A 21300-nucleotide genomic window follows, 5' to 3' on the forward strand; every position below is an offset into this window, starting at 1 on the left:
ACCAGGGTAACTCTAGCGTGATCCATGTGATGACACTTTCTTGCTTACATAGTAGGTTCTTATATGTCTTGTGTTCCTCTGGGATTAGATGTCAGTTTATGTTGGAACCTTTGAGTTAGTATACTTTTAGGATTTCTGGACTTAAAAAGTACTTGTGCTATGTGATTGGATATTCTGTTTGGGACTTGAGATTATCTCCTCAACGCAGTGGGAGTGGGCCATTTAGGTTCCACGTTGTTGGGTGGTAGTGCTTTTTCATTCTTACCATTTGAGGTCTGTCTGAGACACCGTGGCTGAAGCATTCTTGTTGGCATCTATCTTCATTCTATTCATGGATTATGATGATGGACACGTATCCTTATATTGATGATTAGCATATGATAGATGATGTTATTTACTTATCTTATGCCTTATTTTGCATGATTAGATTTCTTATGCATATGTTGTAGCATGTTAGATTTCTTCTGCATATGATGTAGTATGTTTTAGGAGTGACATTCCTACTATGATAATACCAATGATCTCTTTGGTAATTGGGATGTTACACACGGAGGGATGGCTAGGGCCCACGATGGTCTAATGATGCTATTTATGATTGGGAGGAACCGTGCACTTAGATAATTATATGTTGTGTTTATGATGTATGGTCATCTTTTACGATGGATGTTTATATCTTCGATGATGATGTATCATATATGAAATGTGGTTTCATTTACTTTATTGCATCATGGATTAGAATAGGATCATGATGTACTTTATTTTCACACATGTATATTCTTAATGTCTTTCATACCCTATGACATGTACAATTGATGATTGAGCATTCTAAAATGTAATTTACTATGGGACATTTGGAACAAAAGTATATTGTTTTAAGAACGTTGGACTTTTTATTATTATTTCATGTGGATGTGGTATTAGATGAAATTAATATTAGTTAATTAAGTGTGATTCAACGTTAAGGGATCCTTAAGGAATGTAACCTATTATGTATGATTCTGTATACTTTCAGTTGAATGTTGTTATTTCTTCTACTACTATGTGAATGTTGTGTATAGTTTAACTTTCATGTTTCAAAAAAAAAATGCTACTAAACTTAGTGAAAGTTTAGGTTAATTCTTTTGGATCCCTTGGTGAGGCGTTACATAGCTCAAATTGGGGGCATTATAGTCCACCCCCTTGGAATTGTTGGGCCTCCAACATTTTTATATATGGATGCTATAAAATTGACTCACTCTCCATTTTACCATTCTTACTCATCATATCCTTCCATTGCACCAAATATTTCCTAATAGTTAATCCTCCACTATAACATACCCACTCTAGTGTCCCAAATCACCTTAGGAACCAATAGTAATTTCCCCTCATCATCGAGAGGAGGCAACTTTACTAAAGGTACCACATTATGTCTCGACACCTTCTTGAGGCATGACATGCAAAAAACATTGTGAATAATGTTGCTCACTAGTAGGTCCAACTCATAGGCTGCCTCTCCAACCCTCTTATCCACTTTGAAGGGAACATAATACCCGAGCTTCAATTTCTATGCACCAATCCTCTTAAGAGAGTAGTGATTTGATGCAGTGCAAGGTAGGAGAATCCCCAAAGGAGATGTCCTAGCCCTAGCAATATAACCACACAGTGAAAACACAAAAACAAGGAGCAATAATGCAAGATATGATACCAAATTACAATTCTTGATTCATAGATATATAACTGATTACATGCAATATGCCTGACTGTAAGGCCTTCTAGGTTAGAGCCAATTACAAATATTAAATTACAAAATCAGTTCTACAAGATCCAACATGATCCAACTTACAACCAATCTCAGCTAGTCTAGATACACAACTAGATATGAACACTAAGAAGAATCCACACTTGTACCCGTAGGTCCACCAAGAGATCTTCTAGTTCCTAAGCTATAGCCCTAGCTCTATCAATTCACATTTATCCTTCCTTCTATCTCAACTCCCTAATGACTAAAAGACTCCACAAGACCCCTACTTATACCAATCTAAGCCACAAGTCAGCCCAGAACACAAATTAAATACAAATACATAAATTAAATGCCACAAGTTGGCCTGCAACAATAATTAAATGTCTAGAAATTGATATTCGAGTAAAATCATTATATCTCCTAGCTCTGATTGAGTTAGAACTCATGCTTCGAACTATAGATAGAAATCTAGGTCTTCTATAACCTCTTAAATGTGCAAAGGCTAATTCCTAAAGAAAAAGTGTGCATCCATCTTGAAAGTCACCCACAACAGACTATCATACGAAACTACCAAAAATTGATACTCCGGGAGAATTGCCATATCTCCTAACCTATAATGAATTAGGACTTGCACTCTTGATAAAAGGAAGTAATCTAGGCCCTCTTCAATCTTTAAAGTGAACAACCTCTCATTCATTAAGGATAATTAGTTACACCTCTCGCAATAGGCACCCAGAAACCAAAAAAACACAGTTTCAACAGCAAGGTTCAAACAACTCAAACTTCAACTCAATCCATCCAATCTCTATGCATACCCCCACCAAAATCCAAACTCGATGCTCCTGCAATAGAATCCCTAGGTAAATAGAAAAGTATGTCCCATACTTTGATGCCTAAAGAAAGATCAACAACCAACTTCATCTTCACCAAAGGCTTCCACTTCGTCAAAGTCAATAGAAAAACTTTGAAAATCAACCATCTATGTGTCATCCACTAAAACATCAAAATCAAATACATATTAGAAACCCAATAAGCATGCTCACACCCAATAAAAAACTAAACAAATGCCTTAGATCAACAAACCCTCATGCACATTAGCAACAAGTGAATCCACACCAGTAGCAAAAAACTCCATATTAGCATATAGATTAAAATCCCCAATAAGAAGAACATGCAAATCCTTAGCCATGTCAACCATAGGAAAATTAGGAACATAAAAATCTGTAGTATCATGTAGATCCAAAACCAAATCAGCAACTAGTGAATCCACACCAGCAGTAACAAACTCCACATCAATAGAAACACCTATACCCTTAATCATCTTAGTAACAACATATGAATTCAGATCCATATCAACAACCATATGCAAATCCTCATAATCAACAATCTCAAAAATCTCATTGCTCACAACAAGATGCTCTACAATATACAATTCATCACCAACAACAACCAAATCATCCATGACCAAGTGCTCTACAATTTTGGCCATGTCAGATCCAACCAAATGATCATAAAAACCAACCTCTATCCTAGCATCAACAAGGTTAGGAATATCTTCAGCAACAACCTCCAGTTGCTCTGTAGGTTCTATATCAGGCTCCACAAACTTATCAACAAAACCAACCTCTTCCATCTTGACCTTGTCATGTCATCTTCTCTCACAAACACGTCTCTTAACTCGCCAAACAACTCTCTTCCAGATTAGTAGACTCTAGCTCCACAAACATCCACGAAATTCCTTCCTCACCCCACCCTCAACTCAATCAGCCAAGCTAGCTTCAAACTGAGCAGACATATTAGCAAACCTCCTCTCCACCACATCGTGGAGATTTTCAATCATCTTAGGGTCTAATCCTCTCATAGCCACTCCCAAGATCTTCATAAACCCCTTGCAAGAAATCCTTCCATGCTCCTTGTGACAACCTCAAATTTTTTGCAAGTCAAATTGTAATTTTCCACCTCACACGAATAATCAAGAACCACATCACAAGTCCAAGACCACAAATCTGCAACCCACAAACTCTCTACGATCATGCCTCAACAAGCTCAGTCTTCCATCTTTGCATCCATTGATCCATCTACAATTGCAAGCCAGAACCACGATCTTCCACCTTGCAACCAAGAGATCTAGGACTCTAGAAAGAAAATCCACCACTAGATTAAGACCAAATCAGATTTACTTCTCCAACCCAAGTCCTGCTATAAATTGTCGTAGCTTCGGCGATCTATCAACACACTCAAGAACAACCTTCACTCAGATACCATCTAATTTAGTGCAAGACAGGAGAATCCCCTAAGGAGATGTCCTAGCCCCCAACAATATAACCACACAGTGGAAACACAACAACAAGGAGTAATAATGCAAGATCTGATACCAAATTACAATTCTTGATTCATAGATATATAACTGATTACATGCAATATGCCCGGCTGTAAGGCCTTCTAGGTTAGGGCCAATTACAAATAGAAAACTACAAAATAAGTTTTGTAAGATCCAACATGATCCAACTTACAACCAATCTCAGCTAGTCTAGATAAGCAGTTGGATAAGAACACCAAGAAGAATTCACACTTGTACCTGCAGGTCCATCAAGAGATCCTCTAGTTCCTAAGTTGCGACCCTAGCTCTGCAAATTCACATCTATCCTTCCTTCTATCCCAACTCCCTAATGACTAAAAGATTTCACAAGACCCCTACTTATATCAATCTAAGCCACAAGTTGGCCCAGAACAAAAATTAAATACAAATACATAAATTAAATGCCACAAGTAGCCTGCAACATCAATTAAATGTTCAAAAATCGATATTTGAGTAAAATTGAGATATCTCCTAGCTTCGATTGAATTAGAACTCATGCTCTTGATGCAAAGAAGTACTCTAAGCCCTCTTCAATCCTTGAAGTGTGTGACCTCTCATTCATTAAGGATAATTAGTTACACCTCTCACAACAAGCATCCAGAAACCAAAAAAACACAATTTCAACAACAAGGTTCAAACAACTCAAACTTCAACTCTATCCATCCAATCTCTATGCATACCCCCACCAAAATCCAAACTCGATACTCTTGCATCATGCTTTCAGGGTTTTAATATGAGGTAAACCATATCTTATACCTTGAACACACTCAAAGTTACACTAATCTGCATACTATTTTTGTTGGTTTTGATCCTTTTACATATTTTCCCTCAATGATATCATCATATCCTAGTTCTCCTATAGTAAATCACTTCCCCTAGGAACCCTATTGTCAACAAATCTAAGTAACTCAAAGAATTATACCCATAAAGAGCCATTGATGGTGTCATTTGGATATACTTATGGTATGTGGTGTTGTAGAAATACTCACCAAGGTGAAACACTGCACTCATGCCTTCTAGTGCCTTGCTAGGTAATTATGTAAATATCCTTCAACTCATTTATTCACTATTGTTTTTTGTCTATTAGTTTGAGGGTGGTAGCTAGTATAGAGGGAAAACTTAGCTCCAAATAATCTAAAATGATCCTACCAAAATAGGCTCATGAACTCGATGTCCTGATTACTGACAATGGTTTACTATAACCCATGCAATCTTAATATTTCCTTGATGTTAGTTAACATACTTGTCTTTTACAAAAATAAGCTTAAAATGAATCTTGAATGCCCAAACCAAGAAGAAAATCATTTGCAACTAATAATTGGGTCACTTAGTAATTGGAACACATAAGCACCTTCTCAATTTTGATACGTAGGTACAACTCCCTTCTTTGGATGAATATGAATTTTGGTAATGCTTTTAACATGAAAGCAATAAAGGAACACAAACTTCTACCCATGAACACAAAATAGACATGGAGAAACTCAACAATTCAAAACAAAAAAACTAAGAAATGTTACAAAGACCATTCATCTAACTCTTATATTACAAAGAAATTAAGGAGGGGAGAGGCATATCTATTCTTTTAGGAATGTGAATAATCTAGGCTCAAAGACCAAGTAGTAAACACATTCACTAGTAGATGGGACACAACCAATTTCAAAGAACATTACATTAATTCAAAGATCAATCACAAACAAAAGACAAGAAATTTAGTCTCAAAGCTCTAACATATACATATCTTTTCTATAGTGCCCACCCATAGTTTATTTTTCCATTATATTTGTCAACTCTTTTAGGTCAATTTTATGCATTGTTTAGTTTCTTGAGATATTTGATTTATAATTTTATGATATTATTTTATGACTTGGATTGGTGATATATCAGTGATAATTACTTGGTTGACTATATTTCATGTGTTGTTTAATGATTGTGGTTACTAGTGCATTGATGATGCTTTAATGATTCATAGTTAATAAATGAGATTTCTTTCATAGCGATGTGAGATGATGTTGTTAATGATAACAATTTCATATTCATAATGATGCATTGTTATACCTGAGCATTTGATGTTTGACTTGTGATTATTATGATACTTACCCAATACTTGAATGTGTATGGTGCGTGTGTTTATTTTATCTTTCTATCTGACGTGTTTGATGTGGTTAAGGGAGGGAGTTAATAGTCATTTGCTAGTCAAAATCTACATGATGTACCACTCCCTACCATTGCTTATTTAGTTTAGATATATTTATATACATGTACATGCTCATCTTTTATACAAAATATAAGTATTGGGCATCAACTTCCCTAAATTGCCAGGATGAGCGTGCCCTATCACAATAACTCAATGGTAAGAATGGGGAGATAATATTTAGATCCAATCTTAGCCATAACCTAATTACTTTTCCTAAGAAGAACATGTATTTGACTTTCCACCCTTTTAAAATTTGTGAGTTTATCTTTGTCTGCTTTGGTCTATTTTGGTAATGTTGCTTTTATGTGAATTTCGCTATGTGATTTATTTGGTAAATGATTTAATTATAATATTTTAGATAATCATATAATATTGAGAATTATTAAATATTATTTGATTAAAATGAAAATATTAAAGCATGAGAATAATTAATTAATTAATTAAGAAAAATAATTAATATGTGTTTAAATATAAAAGTCTTAATTTAGAAATTTGGTTAAAGAAAAAATTAGAATATCATGATATTTGATTCATTATAAATTAATTAAATGTGTACTTCATCTTAAAAGATTTAATTTAAAAATCTAGTTTAAGAAGTTGGACAAGCAAAGAATTAAAATAATAAAATATTAAAATTTTAATATTGTTTTATTATAATTAATCATTTAATAATAATTAAATTAGAGTTGCATTTAAACAATGAGCTTTGATTATTATTATTAATTTAAATAATAAAATATGCTTTAATTAGTGTTTGCATTAATTAATAAATTGGAGGAAAAGAAAATATAAAAGAATATTTTAATTAAAAAGTGCTTTAAATGTGTATGAAAGGATTAAATGACAAAAGTTGATTTTAAGGAGAGGCCTTTACATATTAAAAAAAAATCAGAAACTCTAGGTAGAGTTAAACTCGTTATTAAGAGATTCGAGCTCATTTCTATGCACACATGGGTTTTGGGAGCAAAATTCAAAATAGGATCAAAAAAATTGTTGAAAGTTTTAGAGGGTTTGGATTTGCATGCATTCATAGATTGTCTCAAATTTTAGCTATGATTTTGAGGTAGGGTTTGAAAACTCATTGTAGAATTTTATTGAAAAATCTGTCTACTTCATTTCTTCCTAGGTGTTTGCATATTGCTTATTAATTTATTGTATTGATTGTTGAATAATGAATTATATTGTAAATTTTGACAAGGAAAACTTATTAATCAAGAAAACTTGACTGAGAAAAATTATAGAAAACTTGTAGAAAATGATTATGATTGCATTCTTTTAAAACCCTTTTAGAGAATATAGGAAATATTTAATTATGAAAATTTGGAAGAAAATAATAAATTGAACAGTTAGGGTTTCAACTTTAAATTTGTCATTAGAACCACGAAATTATCATGAATTTTCTAAATATAAATAAATATTATTTTTATATCTAAAATAATTTAATCGCAAAATTTATTGAAAAAAGAAAAAGATTAATTGAGAGGAAAGCATGTTGTAACTGAACTTATAAACTAAAAATAGAAGGCTAAGTATAGTAATGATTACATGCATGTGAAAACAAATATGCTAAAAATAGAAAGCTAAGTATAGTATGGTTGTATGCATGTGAAAACAATTATACTAAAAATAGAAAGCTAAGTATAATATGGTTATATGCATGTGAAAATAAATTATGCTAAAAATAGAAGCTAAGTATAGTATGGTTAAATATGGTTATATGCATGTGAAAATAATTATGCTAAAAATAGAAGCTAAGTATAGTATGGTTACATGTATGTAAAAACAATTATGCTAAAAATAGAAAGCTAAGTATAGTAGGGTTACATGCATGTGAAAACAATTATGCTAAAAATAGAAGCTAAGTATAGTATGGTTACATGTATGCAAAAACAATTATGCTAAAAATAGAAAGCTAAGTATAGTAGGGTTACATGCATGTAAAAACAATTATACTAAAAATAGAAAGCTAAGTATAGTAGGGTTGCATGCACGTGAAAACAAATATGCTAAAAATAGAAAACTAAGTATAGTATGATTGCATCGCTTGAGAGATCAAAGACATGCGAAAATACTAATTGTATATTTATTTTAATTTTATAAAAATATAATATAATTTTTAGATTTTTTTTTAAAAAAAAAGTATAATAATAATTTATTAATTTCTAAAATTAAATAAATATTATCCATTTTGTTATATAATGTGAATGATAGTATTCATGATTATTTAAGTCTAATTAAACTCTTAGTTGCATATAAATGATTTTATAATTATCAATGCAAGAGGGAAGTTGCTAAATAAATATTTATAATTTTATTATATTTTAAGAGAAGTTGTGGTAGGGTTCACTTTGTAATCATTTAGTTAATAACTATTCGACTTTATGAGAGAAATTATAAATAATTAAATTAAATTAATAATTTTATCTCTATAAAAATTAAATGTTAATATTGGATTAAAATGGAAGTCAAGTTAGTATTTTAGAAATGAAATTGATATTAGTATTTAATCTAATAATATACATTTAAGTTATTAATTAAATCATTTCTGATTTAAGATTATTTAAATTAATAACATAATAATATTGCTTGATATTTTATATGCACAAAGAGATTGAGTATTTAACTACTTATTCCTTTAAATACGTATATTAGCATAACAATTTATATTAACATGTATATTCTTATTTTATTTCTAAACACATCCTTATGGCCGAAACTAAACAAGAGAAATTGATGAAATTAAATTATGTGGTTGAAAACTATGTGTTTTCTAATATTCTATTTATAGTCTTGTGATGTTTATTTTCATGATGGTTTCTTTTTGTGAGTTGTTTAGTTGGCCAAGTTAGGATGTGAACTAGAAGCATTTTTGAGATTTTTTTAATGATTATTTGACGAGATTTCACGATGAACTTTATGATTTGAAGTGAAATTTATGTTTTATGAGCTTTATGCTATTGCACATTTATGAGAACTTGGGTTTTGAGAACCAATATTATTTTTGAGTTGTCTATTAAGGAACCAAATTCGATCAATATTACCCTTGTGGTATGAGACACTATTGTGGTTTGTAAATTTTGGGAGGTTGTCTAGGAACATATCCTTGGGAGTGGCTTACAGTAGGGGTCTAGGACCCAAAGTGGTTAGTGCCAGGGTAACCTATTGTAAGTTATGTAATAAGTGATAATCTAGTAATTTATATTTTGGAGAAACACATTAAAAAGATAAGTTAGAGCTATTTACCCCGCCCATGCCTTGAGTGCTTGTATAGACTAAGGATGGGAATGGAATGATAGTATGATTAATTTGCCTCATCTTCTTGAGAGGGTTTTCTAGTTTCGCATGTGTCATGTTGAGAGTTTAGGATTCAGAGTAACCAGTCCAGGGTAACTCAACGATTGAGGGTTCGAGGTCTATTGAGAGACCAGTCCAACATAACTCAATTAGTTTGACCACATGATGAAACTCCTTAGAATGTAGCCTAAGTCTCCTCCATAGTTTTTTTGGTATTTTCCTCTGGTGGTGTACTTGATGTTGGATGTATTTAATGTGATTATTTACTTTCCTTGATGGTGATTGGTGATTTATGGTTAATGTACTTTTGACATGTGGCTTTTGTCTTAAGGTCAATATCTTTCATTGACTTTATCATATGAGTTTGCTGATTTGATCTATTTTTGGTTTATGAATGATTTTTTGTTATGCGGTGTTGGTATTGGTTTGAGTGCTCTTTCTTTTGGAGTGTCTTATCTTCTTGAGTAGTATTTGTTACCTTTGAGATAGTTTTGGCTATCAAGATTTCTTGCCTAGGATTATTTTATGATTTGATTATCTGTATGTGGATTGTATATTATCTCTTTTGCACGGTGGGAGTGGGAGCTTGATTAGGTGACCATGCGGTAGGGAGATAGCGTATTTGTACCATTTGGGTCCCCCTCACATTGTCAGCTATTGAATGTTTGATGATGCAGTTGTACTATATTATCATTCTTCCTCTTATCTTGAAGACTTCTATTCATTTGATGTATCTATATATCATGTGTTTTGAGATCCTACAAGATATTGCATTGTATATTGATGTACTTGTATCTATTTTCACATACACTGTGACATGTGTAGTGGATGTTATTCATTAGATGTGCTTTCATATTATTAGTTATACTTATGCATTTGCTTATATAACTATGTTGTGTTTATTCATTTTATGATTATGGACAATGTAATTGAGACTTAAACTTATTAATAAAAACTTTCTTAAATGTGACTCACTGTGAAGGAACCCTTGAGGAATTGAAATTATATCTGTAATTGATTATGTGTTCTTGATGTGTATGTATAAATTGCTTACGCATTATTGTTACTTTGATGTTGTTTAAACTTTAAAAGAAAAATAGTTCAGTAAACTTTGTAACATATTTGGTTTATTTCTTTTGGGTTCCCAAGTGGGGCATTACATTTTTTCTCTGAACACACAAAAAGAGATCAACGCTCTTATTACCCCTGCCTACAAGTTATTTATTCAAAAGAAGAATATTTATTTTCCCCCTCTATGAAATATGAAAACAAAAGTAGAAACTCGCCTTACTGTAGCACAAAGTCTGTAGAACAAGAAGCCCCTCTAAGTGGAATCTAGAACCCCTTTTTGTTGAAGAGATTTCCATTAATAACCATCCTTTAAGACTTTTTGGTTGTTCATTTTATAACTGATTCTTGGAACTCTGCATTTGTGGTCTGCCCTCCTTTAATAACTTTACAAACATAATGTACAATGTCTTATACCATGTCCCTTTCGTATTTGTTATAGGCAATATACTATTGGAGTCACTTCTACTTAAATATTGATTAATCATTTTGATTTCAACCAATGGCATCTAAGCATTTTTATTTTTATTATTAATTTTTCATTTTTCATTTTTAATTTCCTAAATCAATGAAATTATTTTATTTCAATTTGATTGGGTTAAATATTTGGGATGTTATGGGGGTGGATTTCTAGGAAGCACTATCCCTATTGTGAGGCGATATTACTAGGATGTGTGTGTGTGTGCGTGTACACACACACACACACACACACACACACACACACACACACACACACACAATTAAGCTATAGTAACATTACGTTTATATAGTAAATTAGAAATTATATTTTATGATAAATATTTTTTATATTAAAAAATATGTTAATTTTGAAATATTAAAATATGAAATTATTATAAAACATAGATTGATAATTTTTTAATGTTTATGAATACAAAATTAGAATTTTATGAAAAATATTAAAATACTAATTAAACTATTATTACTCTACTTAATTAAACAATGTTGAATAATATTATTACTTTGGTTGATTTTTTATTATAATAATTAAATTTATTATATTGTTCTAGTTTACTTTATAAACTATTATAAAACATACTGTCAAATACAAGCTACTATGTGACACTTATTTTAGATACATTTAAATATGAACTCAAGACATTTCCCTTTTTTCAACTATATCCAACTAAATGTTTTATACTATGAAGGCTATGACAATAATCATTATAGGCAATCGGTCAACCAATGACATCTAAGCATTTTTATTTTTATTATTAATTTTTCATTTTTCATTTTTAATTTCCTAAATCAATGAAATTATTTTATTTCAATTTGATTGGGTTAAATATTTGGGATGTTATGGGGGTGGATTTCTAGGAAGCACTATCCCTATTGTGAGGCGATATTACTAGGATGCGCGCGCGCACACACACACACACACACACACACACACACACAATTAAGCTATAGTAACATTACATTTATATAGTAAATTAGAAATTATATTTTATGATAAATATTGTTTATATTAAAAAACATGTTAATTTTAAAATATTAAAATATGAAATTATTGTAAAACATAGATTGATAATTTTTTAATGTTTCTGAATACAAAATTAGAATTTTATGAAAAATATTAAAATACTAATTAAACTATTATTACTCTACTTAATTAAACAATGTTGAATAATATTATTACTTTGGTTGATTTTTTATTATAATAATTAAATTTATTATATTGTTCTAGTTTACTTTATAAACTATTATAAAGCATACTGCCAAATACAGGCTACTATGTGACACTTGTTTTAGATACATTTAAATATGAACTCAAGACATTTCCCTTTTTTCAACTATATCGAACAAAATGTTTTATATTATGAAGGCTATAACAATAATCACGATATTTATCAAGTAAAAATGAGTGTTGGTGTATCTAATGGAACCTACAAACTTTACTGTCATGTTTTAATTAATATTTTTGAAGTATATTATTATGTAACATTATATATACTTTTGTGTTTTAATGGTAAGCTTTTTATTATTATATTATGGTAAGTGTTTACAAATATTTATGCTCTTATAAGTACTTAATTTTATAACTTAGTAGCAATTGTTTAATTATTTGTATAAATTTTTTTTAATAATAATTTTTAATTAATATGATTATAATTTTATTGTTGTAAATTCATAGTTTTTACTACATAATTAAGGGGGGGAAATAGTGATATTAACAATATAAATACTTTTAATTCTATCCACAAATAAAATTATTTTAGATATATTTTGAATAAAATTGTAAAATATTAGGGAAGATGATAAATGAGATTAATTTTATTGATTTATTACAATTACATTTATAAATCTAATCAAATAATTTTGTACATTATTAATTAAATTAATAATATAATATAGTACATTTTAATATATTTAAGTTTTCTAACTATTATGATAGGAGATTTCAGAAAAATAAATAAATTTAAATATCTCAATCAAATAATTCACAATTAATAAGAATAAAAAATAAATAAATATAATTTGGTTTCTTTTATATAATAAAATGAAGTATCATCAACTTTATTTTCTTATTTTGTGTGTTTTAGTTACCACTCTTTATCTTGTTTATATCTTAAGTTATATATTCTACATAACACACATTAAATTTCCACAATCTGAGTTTGTAGAATTTGTTTCTCAATTTGATTTTGTTTGATTTTATTTTATCAACATTTCAAATCGCACTATGGATATAGAGAGATAAACAAATTGATCCAACATAATGTTTGGAAAATTGCATTTTATCTATAACTTCACACAAAGATTTAAAAAATCCAACGTAAGGGAAAATTTACATTTTATTTAAAATAAAGCATATTTTAAAAAATAAAAAATATTAATATTTGAAGATGAATACCATTATGTATATTTTTAATATTATTATTCAATATTCTTCTCCTTCCAATTATAAATGATTTTATTTTAAAGTTAATTTTTTGTCATTTAAAATTAAAATTTCATTAACATAGATTATTAAATATTATTTTTCATAATTGTTAACTTTAGAAATCAATTGAGAAACTTAAACAATTTTTTTGTTACTTTACTAAAAACTTATCAGATTAATAAAAATATTTGTACATATTAAAGTTATAATTTTGTCGAGAATAAATTATAATAAATATACTAAAATTAAGTTGGTAGTAAACACAATGTAAACATATTAATATAATAAAATTTACAATTAAAATGAAACAGTATAAATATTATGTAATAATAATATACTTAAAAAAGTTACTTTCATGAGATGACATCGTATTATGTGGTCTGCACATATTAATGATTGTAAAACAAGTCATCAATCATCTTTGACAACTATGTTTCTTGCAAACAAAGTGCATAGTATTTATATATAGTTAGACCATGCATGGGATGGGCATGTAAAATGCAATTGGGCCTAGTGCAAATATGTTGCACCGTAGTCAGTGCCCACACGATCACCCCTCCAAGGTAGAAGCGGAACTAATCTAGCTGCAAAGTTTTGGTTAACTTGTCTCTCCTTTGTTGAAGTTTGATAATCAGAGCCATTGTTCTCTTCACTTGATCCTCCTCAAATAAGTATTCTATAATATCTCTGTATAGCCAGATCTGATGTCACTGTATGCCAGGCAATCTTTGACAAATTGTTGCTCCATCTCTACCACTCCCATATTACATAATCGACATGTTTTGTCTGCCCAATCTTCCTTTGACACTTGCCATCTACTAGTTTCACATCACAACTGGTGTGAACTAGTATGAGTCGCGCTATCAACATTTTTTCTGTCCAATTAATAGGTGCTCTTATATAAGCCTTTTCATCATGACTATAAGTGGGGTTAAATTCTTTAATGTAATAAGATTTTTCTATCCCATGTGCCTTGTCTATAAAATATTGTGAAATTTTTTCAAAACAAACTTCTTTATTTCTTAAATACTATCCGGGCAAGTATGGATGTTAATATCCCATTTTCACATCCATTTGTCATTTTGCTTCATCTATGTGCTTTTTTGCCTGACAAGTTTTTCATCTACGACTAGCTTAGGCTAGCGATGTGTTTCCATACCTTGGGTTTTCTTTAAATAGCTTAACATCCGAACCAATGAGATGGCTTCTAATGGAAAGGAACCCACCTCAGCCAATAAGATCTCACAAGGCACCATGGTCTTGACTTTAAGATTGCATGTGACGAAGTATTTTTGAATTCTTTCTACTTGTCATCATTTCTGCTTGGACATACTGCTGCCCCAAACTTTGCATCCGTATAGCATAACCGATCTGACCAACAAGCCAAAAAGAGTTTTCATGGTCATCCAATCCCATAATTATGTGTTCCTACACCTGTTTTGTAGAGATTATAACACCTTCTAGCCCCCTTGAATCCTTTTGATCTACGTGTATCCCAATTGAGTTTGTTATGAAAATCTATACCCAGGTATTTGTACTCCTCCACAATCTCAAGTGGGTTACCCTTAAGTAGGAGCTCGTCCTGTATACCCCTATTCTTTTTCAGCGAGAAGATCATAACTTTAGTTTTGCTAGTGTTCACTTGCATTCCCACCTCATGGCAAAAAATTTCTAGTGCTTTCAAGTGTTCTTTCAAACCTTTAGTCATTCTAGCAAGTATGATGAGGTTGTTCGCATATAAAAGCAATCTTATCAAAAAATGAACTAGTTGTACCCCCTCACCATTGATCTTGTTTATCCATTCTTCTATCTTGTCAATATAAATCCCAAATAAGGTTGGAGATAGCAGACACCCTTGTTTAACCCCAATGTTGCTGCCAAAATCTTTTGATAGCCCTTCCATTGTTCTAATTTTAGCTTTGACCTGCTCATACAATCTGTGAACAACAGACCTAAGTTCTTTAGGAACTTTCAGCTCCTCTATTTTGTTCGAAAGTTTGTTACGTGACATTGTGTCAAATTCTTTTTAGAAGTCCACGAAACAATAGAAAGCCTCGACCCCTTGAGTGTCCCAAATTTTCTCTATCAAATATCTAAGAGTGATGTTGTGATCTATAGTAGAGTGTTTTGGTCTAAAGCCCACTTGCCCTTTTGCTATTTTGCCTTTTGTTTTAACTCATTTACTGATTTTCCATGCCACCATGCTGCCAAATAACTTTCCAAATAATGGATTGATCATGATAGTTCGGTAATTAGAAGGGTTGTTTATGTCTTTGCTTTTGTGGAGTGGTATCACCACACTTGTTGTCCAATTTATAGGGAAGCCTTCTCTATTGACACTATTGAAAATTTTAGTGATGTGTGGTGCTAGGGTTTCAACACCCCACTTTAAGTATTTAGCTTATAACCCATCTATATCTTGACCTTTGCCAATAGCTAACCTCCTTATGCCTTGAATAATATCCATATGGCTGAATAAATCACTCGTAGTCTCGGTTACCATGGTTTTATATTCTCCCAAATCACTCTCATAGAGGGTCTTGGCGTATTCTAGCCATTTGGTTCCTATGATGTTGTTCTCTATCTGTGTTTTTCTCTGCTGAAACTCTTTCCAAAACTTTCTAGGGCTTCTTTTCCCAAGATTAATCAACTCGATCCTTCTCATGTTCACATACTCCTCTTTCTTCTTTTTAATCAACTAATCATATTCCTTTCGACTTTCTTTGTTCATGTTCTTTTTCCAACTCCTTTTTGTCATTTTGTGCTCCTCATAAAACCACGGATTGGCCAAAAAAGTGTTCTTGTTTTCTCTTATGGCCTTAGATTTTTTACATTCCTCTAGGGTTTTAATGATAGTAAGAACAAGATTATCCTTGTCCATGGAATGTTGTTTAGAAGACTTGAGATACTTTCCCTGAACCCTAGACAACCGTAAAAGAGAGTCTTGGAAAATATTATGGTTTTCTCGTGTCATTAAAACTATGCCAGTTGAGAGCATCTTCCTCTTTTGTAGAGGTTTTGAGACATTATGTCGATCCTTAATGTGGGTGGTCACCCTTATCAAGATGGGGTTATGGTCGGACTTTAGCTCCATGGGGCATTCCTCTATTTCAAAGTTAATTATCTTTGTGACGTAGTCTTGTGAGCATATGACATAGTCTACAACACTTTGCCCATTGTATCCTTTGCATGTGATTCCACCCAATTTAGGTCACTTTTCCATAACATTGCATATGACCATGTTATAGAGGGAACATAAGCCTGGTAATTCAGCCCCAAAGTGGTTAACCTTTCTCGTGTTGTCCTGTGATGATCTTTCCCAATTTTGTGCCCCCTCTTCTTCTAGCCAAACTGGGTATCTTCTTTCCTTGTAACTCTCCTTAAGATTGAGAGTTTGGTTGTTCGTTGTTCTAGCATTGAAATCACATATTATCATTATTTTCCCTAGAGAGCTAAAAGCTACTATGTCTTTTTTTAGTGCAACGGGGTCTTCTCAATCCAATCTATGTTTTTAATACATTTTTTAGCCTTTTGGGGCAAAGTAGTAGGCAACCACCATTGTAGACATCTAATTCTCTGTTATTTTTATCCATATATATTGCTTGTTTACATCTTCTTTCTCCAAGTTTATAAATTTGCTCCAAGTTTCTTTAATTAGAACGGTGATGCCTCCATGTCCCTTACCATTTTCTATCTTCTTGTTCCATAGTGATACCTTCTTATATCCCTCAAAATCTAGAACCCTACAACCATCATGTTCATGAGTCTCGGTAAGCATAATGATGTCATTATCTTTAGCTATCAGCCCTAGCCTAGGTCCTCTTCTCCAAGGATAACCTCTACAATTCCAGCTGACTATAGTTAAATGTTCTTGGGTAGGCTTGAGTTCCTATTTATTGTGTGTAATTTTGCCGCTGACTTGGGCTCTGCCATTTTGTAGCCACACCCATTTGTCATTTTCTCTTGTTGTTTTCACATTTTCCCATTCCTTCCTTCTTTCTTCTTGCTGAGTTAAGGTGAGGTCATCATCAAGATATATATATGTGTGTGTGTGTGCCTTTGAGAAATTCCCTATTACTTAAGATGTTTTTGTCCCCTGCATTCTTCATTGTCACTCTAACATGGCTACCCTTGCCTCCTCTTATCCAGTCTAATTAATCTTTAAATAAGTCTTTAACTAGACCTGTTGTGTTTTCTTGTTCTTCATAGTTTCTTAGCCTTTTGATGACAATATTTGTTGCTTTCTCACTTCTTTCCTTTTCTTCTAATCTGCCTCCATACTTGTTTTTATGTTGTCATTAGAAATGTTTGCTAGCCCCTTTACTATGTTAGCCCATGATCTAACTTCTTTGATTTTTTCTCTTAGTTGGTTCTCTTTTATTTCCATATTGGCCATGACATCTTTGCATATTTTTCATTTGTGGGTCTTTGTCTTCATCTTTAGCCCCTCCTTCTCCCATGATACCTGTTGATGTCCTCTTTTCCCCTACTTTCCTTAACAATATCAATTTGTACTCTCCTTTTTCCATATTAAATTGCAATTTCTGAATTTGTTCTCTAAGTGACTTGACCTCCATTGCTAGTTTCTAGTTATCTTCGGTGACTCTTTTCATTTTGATACCTTCTATTTGGCTCTTCTCTTCGAGTGCTCACACCCTCTCTTTCATGGCTACCAAGTCGTTCACAAAGATGTCTAGGTACCATGTCATGGGTATCTTCGTGGGGCTGTAATTATTTGACACCCCATTCTCCACTGTGTCCATTCCTTGAGAATTATCTACCTTCTCTTTACGATTGAGATCATTAAACCACTTAACTATTTTAGAGATTTCAGTCAGCCTCAAACTCTGTTCCCCCATCTTTGTACTATTTGGAACGTGTGGTATCGGTTTCAGAAGTATAGCTGCCAGCGTCCCTCATTTTGCATATTTAATCTATCATATCCTTCTTCGTCTGATTATTCTTTTATATTGCTTAGCATTCACGTAAATGTAGTTTCCTCCTACAAGTGGTTCGTTGACTTGTGGAAAGCTCAAAATGTTTGTGGGTAGATTGTCATTTGCTCCTCCAAGAATGAAAGGACTCATGTGTCCAGTTGGGGGCCAAATGAGGAGCTCCCTTGATTCCACTTAATGAGGCTATTTTGTATTAAACTATCCTCATGTGCTAGAACCACATCTTTGGTACCAGAGATTTCGTTGTGCCTAGCAGCCTCCACCAAACTTGCTTGTTGTTTTGTTGTTACGGTTACCTTGACCATCTAATTCCCTGTCGCGCTGTTACTGTTAGATCTTGTGGTGTGCCCAATGAATCCATCTAGCTCTGTCTGTGGCTCCCTTACCGCTGGTTGATCGATCGATCGATGAGACTTGTGCAAGTATCTTCTCATTTGTCTAAAGCCCTATAGGTTTTTCTGTGATGCCCCTGTTTATTCCTTTCGTGGGAACCATGTTGTTATCTCTGGTTTTTTAACAGAGATTTTTTATGGTTTTTGCATTTTGTTTAGGTTTAATGACACACTTTAAGTTCAGAAGTTTTGTGCATCCCATATGAAACCGACAAAGTAATTTTGGAGAAAGCAATGTGTAAGAAAGTGATTGCTTAGTAAGGCACTTGGACTTACCGCCTGGTATCTCGACATAGTAAAATAGTAGGGTTTTGTTACCAACACCTGATGCACTGATGCTACTCCTCGTCGGCTTCTTCCTGATGCATGTTCTCGTGTCGCCTGTTGCTGCCTATGAGCCCGACCTTCCTCCTTCGGTATCGCTCGGTCACTATGTGGACCCGGTTTCCTGTTGCTACCTCCCGCTGCCTCTCGTTATTGATCACTCGAGCCTAGCATGCAACTGTTCTCGTCAATAGATGCCAATAGACGGCAGGTGATTGTGTGTCAATAGATGCAAGGTGGAATTTTAATGGAATTACTCGTCTCTTTAACTATGATAGTCGGCAACCATCATCTCATTCGCCTCTGTACTACTTTTCCATCTTCTTTTCCCTAGCCGAACTATCATGCATTGTTGAGGTGCTCGAATGTTGAGAAGATCTCTTATCGAACCATCTCCACATTTTCCCTTGACAGAACCTAATTGCATCGATGGAAGTTCTTACTCGAAATACCCCACTTTGGATGGTGTCTTGCAAGCTCTGTATTTGATTTGCTATCGCAGTGGATAGTTTTACCATCCAAAATATTGCCTTCCCCTATCCCCATCGTGAATCTGGGTGTGATCATTTATCTTTGGCACTTTGTCGGATTCTTTGCACATCGGCATTTTGTAAAACATTTTACATGTATTCTTATATTGGCATCATGCAATAACATCACCGCCTTGCTTTCGGTTTTCAGTTCTGAGATCTTTCATATGAAACCTAGAGCTTCTCTTGACATCTATTGTCGTGTTCAACCGCATTTGGCATCCCTTTGCATTTGATTTGAGTTTGGACCGGTAACGTCAACATTCTGACAAGTAGTTGATATCCGAATAGTCTTTAGTTCATTTTGGGATGGAGATTAGCCTGTTTCTTATTGTATTTGAGCATTCTGTCAAACAGTTTGTGCATATATTTTATTACACTTGATATGCATCCTTCGGCATTCTGTCAAACAATTCGCGTGCATTCTCTGTGACTGCATGCTATTCTTCTTTTCAAATTGATAGCTGGGTGCCATTGCCAATCATAACCACCAAATTCATTAAACCTTTGCCTTTGATCTCGGAACACCAATGGGAATCGGGTTTTAGACATATAAAACTCTTTTGTATCAAGTTCAAACCTGATCGAAGCACGCTCCTCTGTCTACCTTAAGTGAACAGATCATTTTTGAGGTAATTAGGTGCCTTGAATCTTGTCCAAGTTCATTAATCACAACCTCCCGTGTTTCTTCTCTCATGATGCTCGAACAATCATGCAACTAAATGAACTGTGGGTGGGCAGTTCTCCTGGTTCACAAATATAATGAAGCCAATTTCATATTCATTGGGTTCGATAAGTGTATCAAAAAATCATGGGATTCTGCTCCCAAGTCATCTTGCATGGGTTCGATTCTAGGGATTGGCACCGTCCCAAAGCCTGATCCTGAACTCATTTTCCATTTTGTGAAAAACTTTTTCTGTGATTCAAATTCATACTGCACTAAGATTTCATTGCGCTAGGTATACATAATAGCCATGAAGGTTCAATAGAATACTATAGGAACCTAACTTCCCTTTCTTAACTTTGTGCAAGCATTTTAAGTTCATCAGATTTTCAAAAATAGAGCTTCTTTAGAATTGAAGTCATGGGTTCTTCCCAGAATTCATCAGATTTTAGGAGGTGATCATGTATTCACAGAAAGTTCTGCACTATTGAAAGAAAGAAACAAATATTACCAAAAACTCTTCAGACCTCTAACATTGTGTTTACCAATTCTATTCCATGAGGGGGATTGTTGGCAGTGGACTAGCATCCTTCTCTAGATTCATGACATGCTTTAACAGCCTCTCGTGTATTCTATTAGTCCAATTATTGTATCAGGGATTGACAAGTCAATCTTTTGGTGTAATGACAACCCTTGTAGTTAACACTTTTGTGATTTGTTTTTACTATAACTTTTATGACCATCAGATACTATCTAAATTTAGCCAATGCATGCACAATGATTGGCATCTTCTTATTATAAATGTTGTAACTATTCTTATAACCTCTTAGTTTCCTAGTCTCAAAAGAAAAAGGGTGCTCATCCTCCATTAAAACCACTCCAACCCCTTCTCTTGAAG

General features: G+C 32.7%; 1 long non-coding RNA gene across 1 annotated transcript in view; it reads right to left on the bottom strand.

Annotated features, from left to right (window-relative positions):
- Window positions 1-20819, bottom strand: part of LOC149578255 (uncharacterized) — a 32475-nt gene extending 11656 nt beyond the window's left edge. Inside the window, exon 1 of the long non-coding RNA XR_016355864.1 lies at window positions 19161-20819. This is a non-coding gene — a long non-coding RNA (uncharacterized LOC149578255). The remainder of the gene's footprint in view (window positions 1-19160) is intronic.
- Window positions 20820-21300: the final 481 nt, after the last annotated feature.

This window comes from Cupressus sempervirens, chromosome 1, assembly GCF_028749045.1.
Source record: "Cupressus sempervirens isolate cs-2001-9-10 chromosome 1, ASM2874904v1, whole genome shotgun sequence".
Taxonomy (NCBI): Eukaryota; Viridiplantae; Streptophyta; class Pinopsida; order Cupressales; family Cupressaceae; genus Cupressus; species Cupressus sempervirens.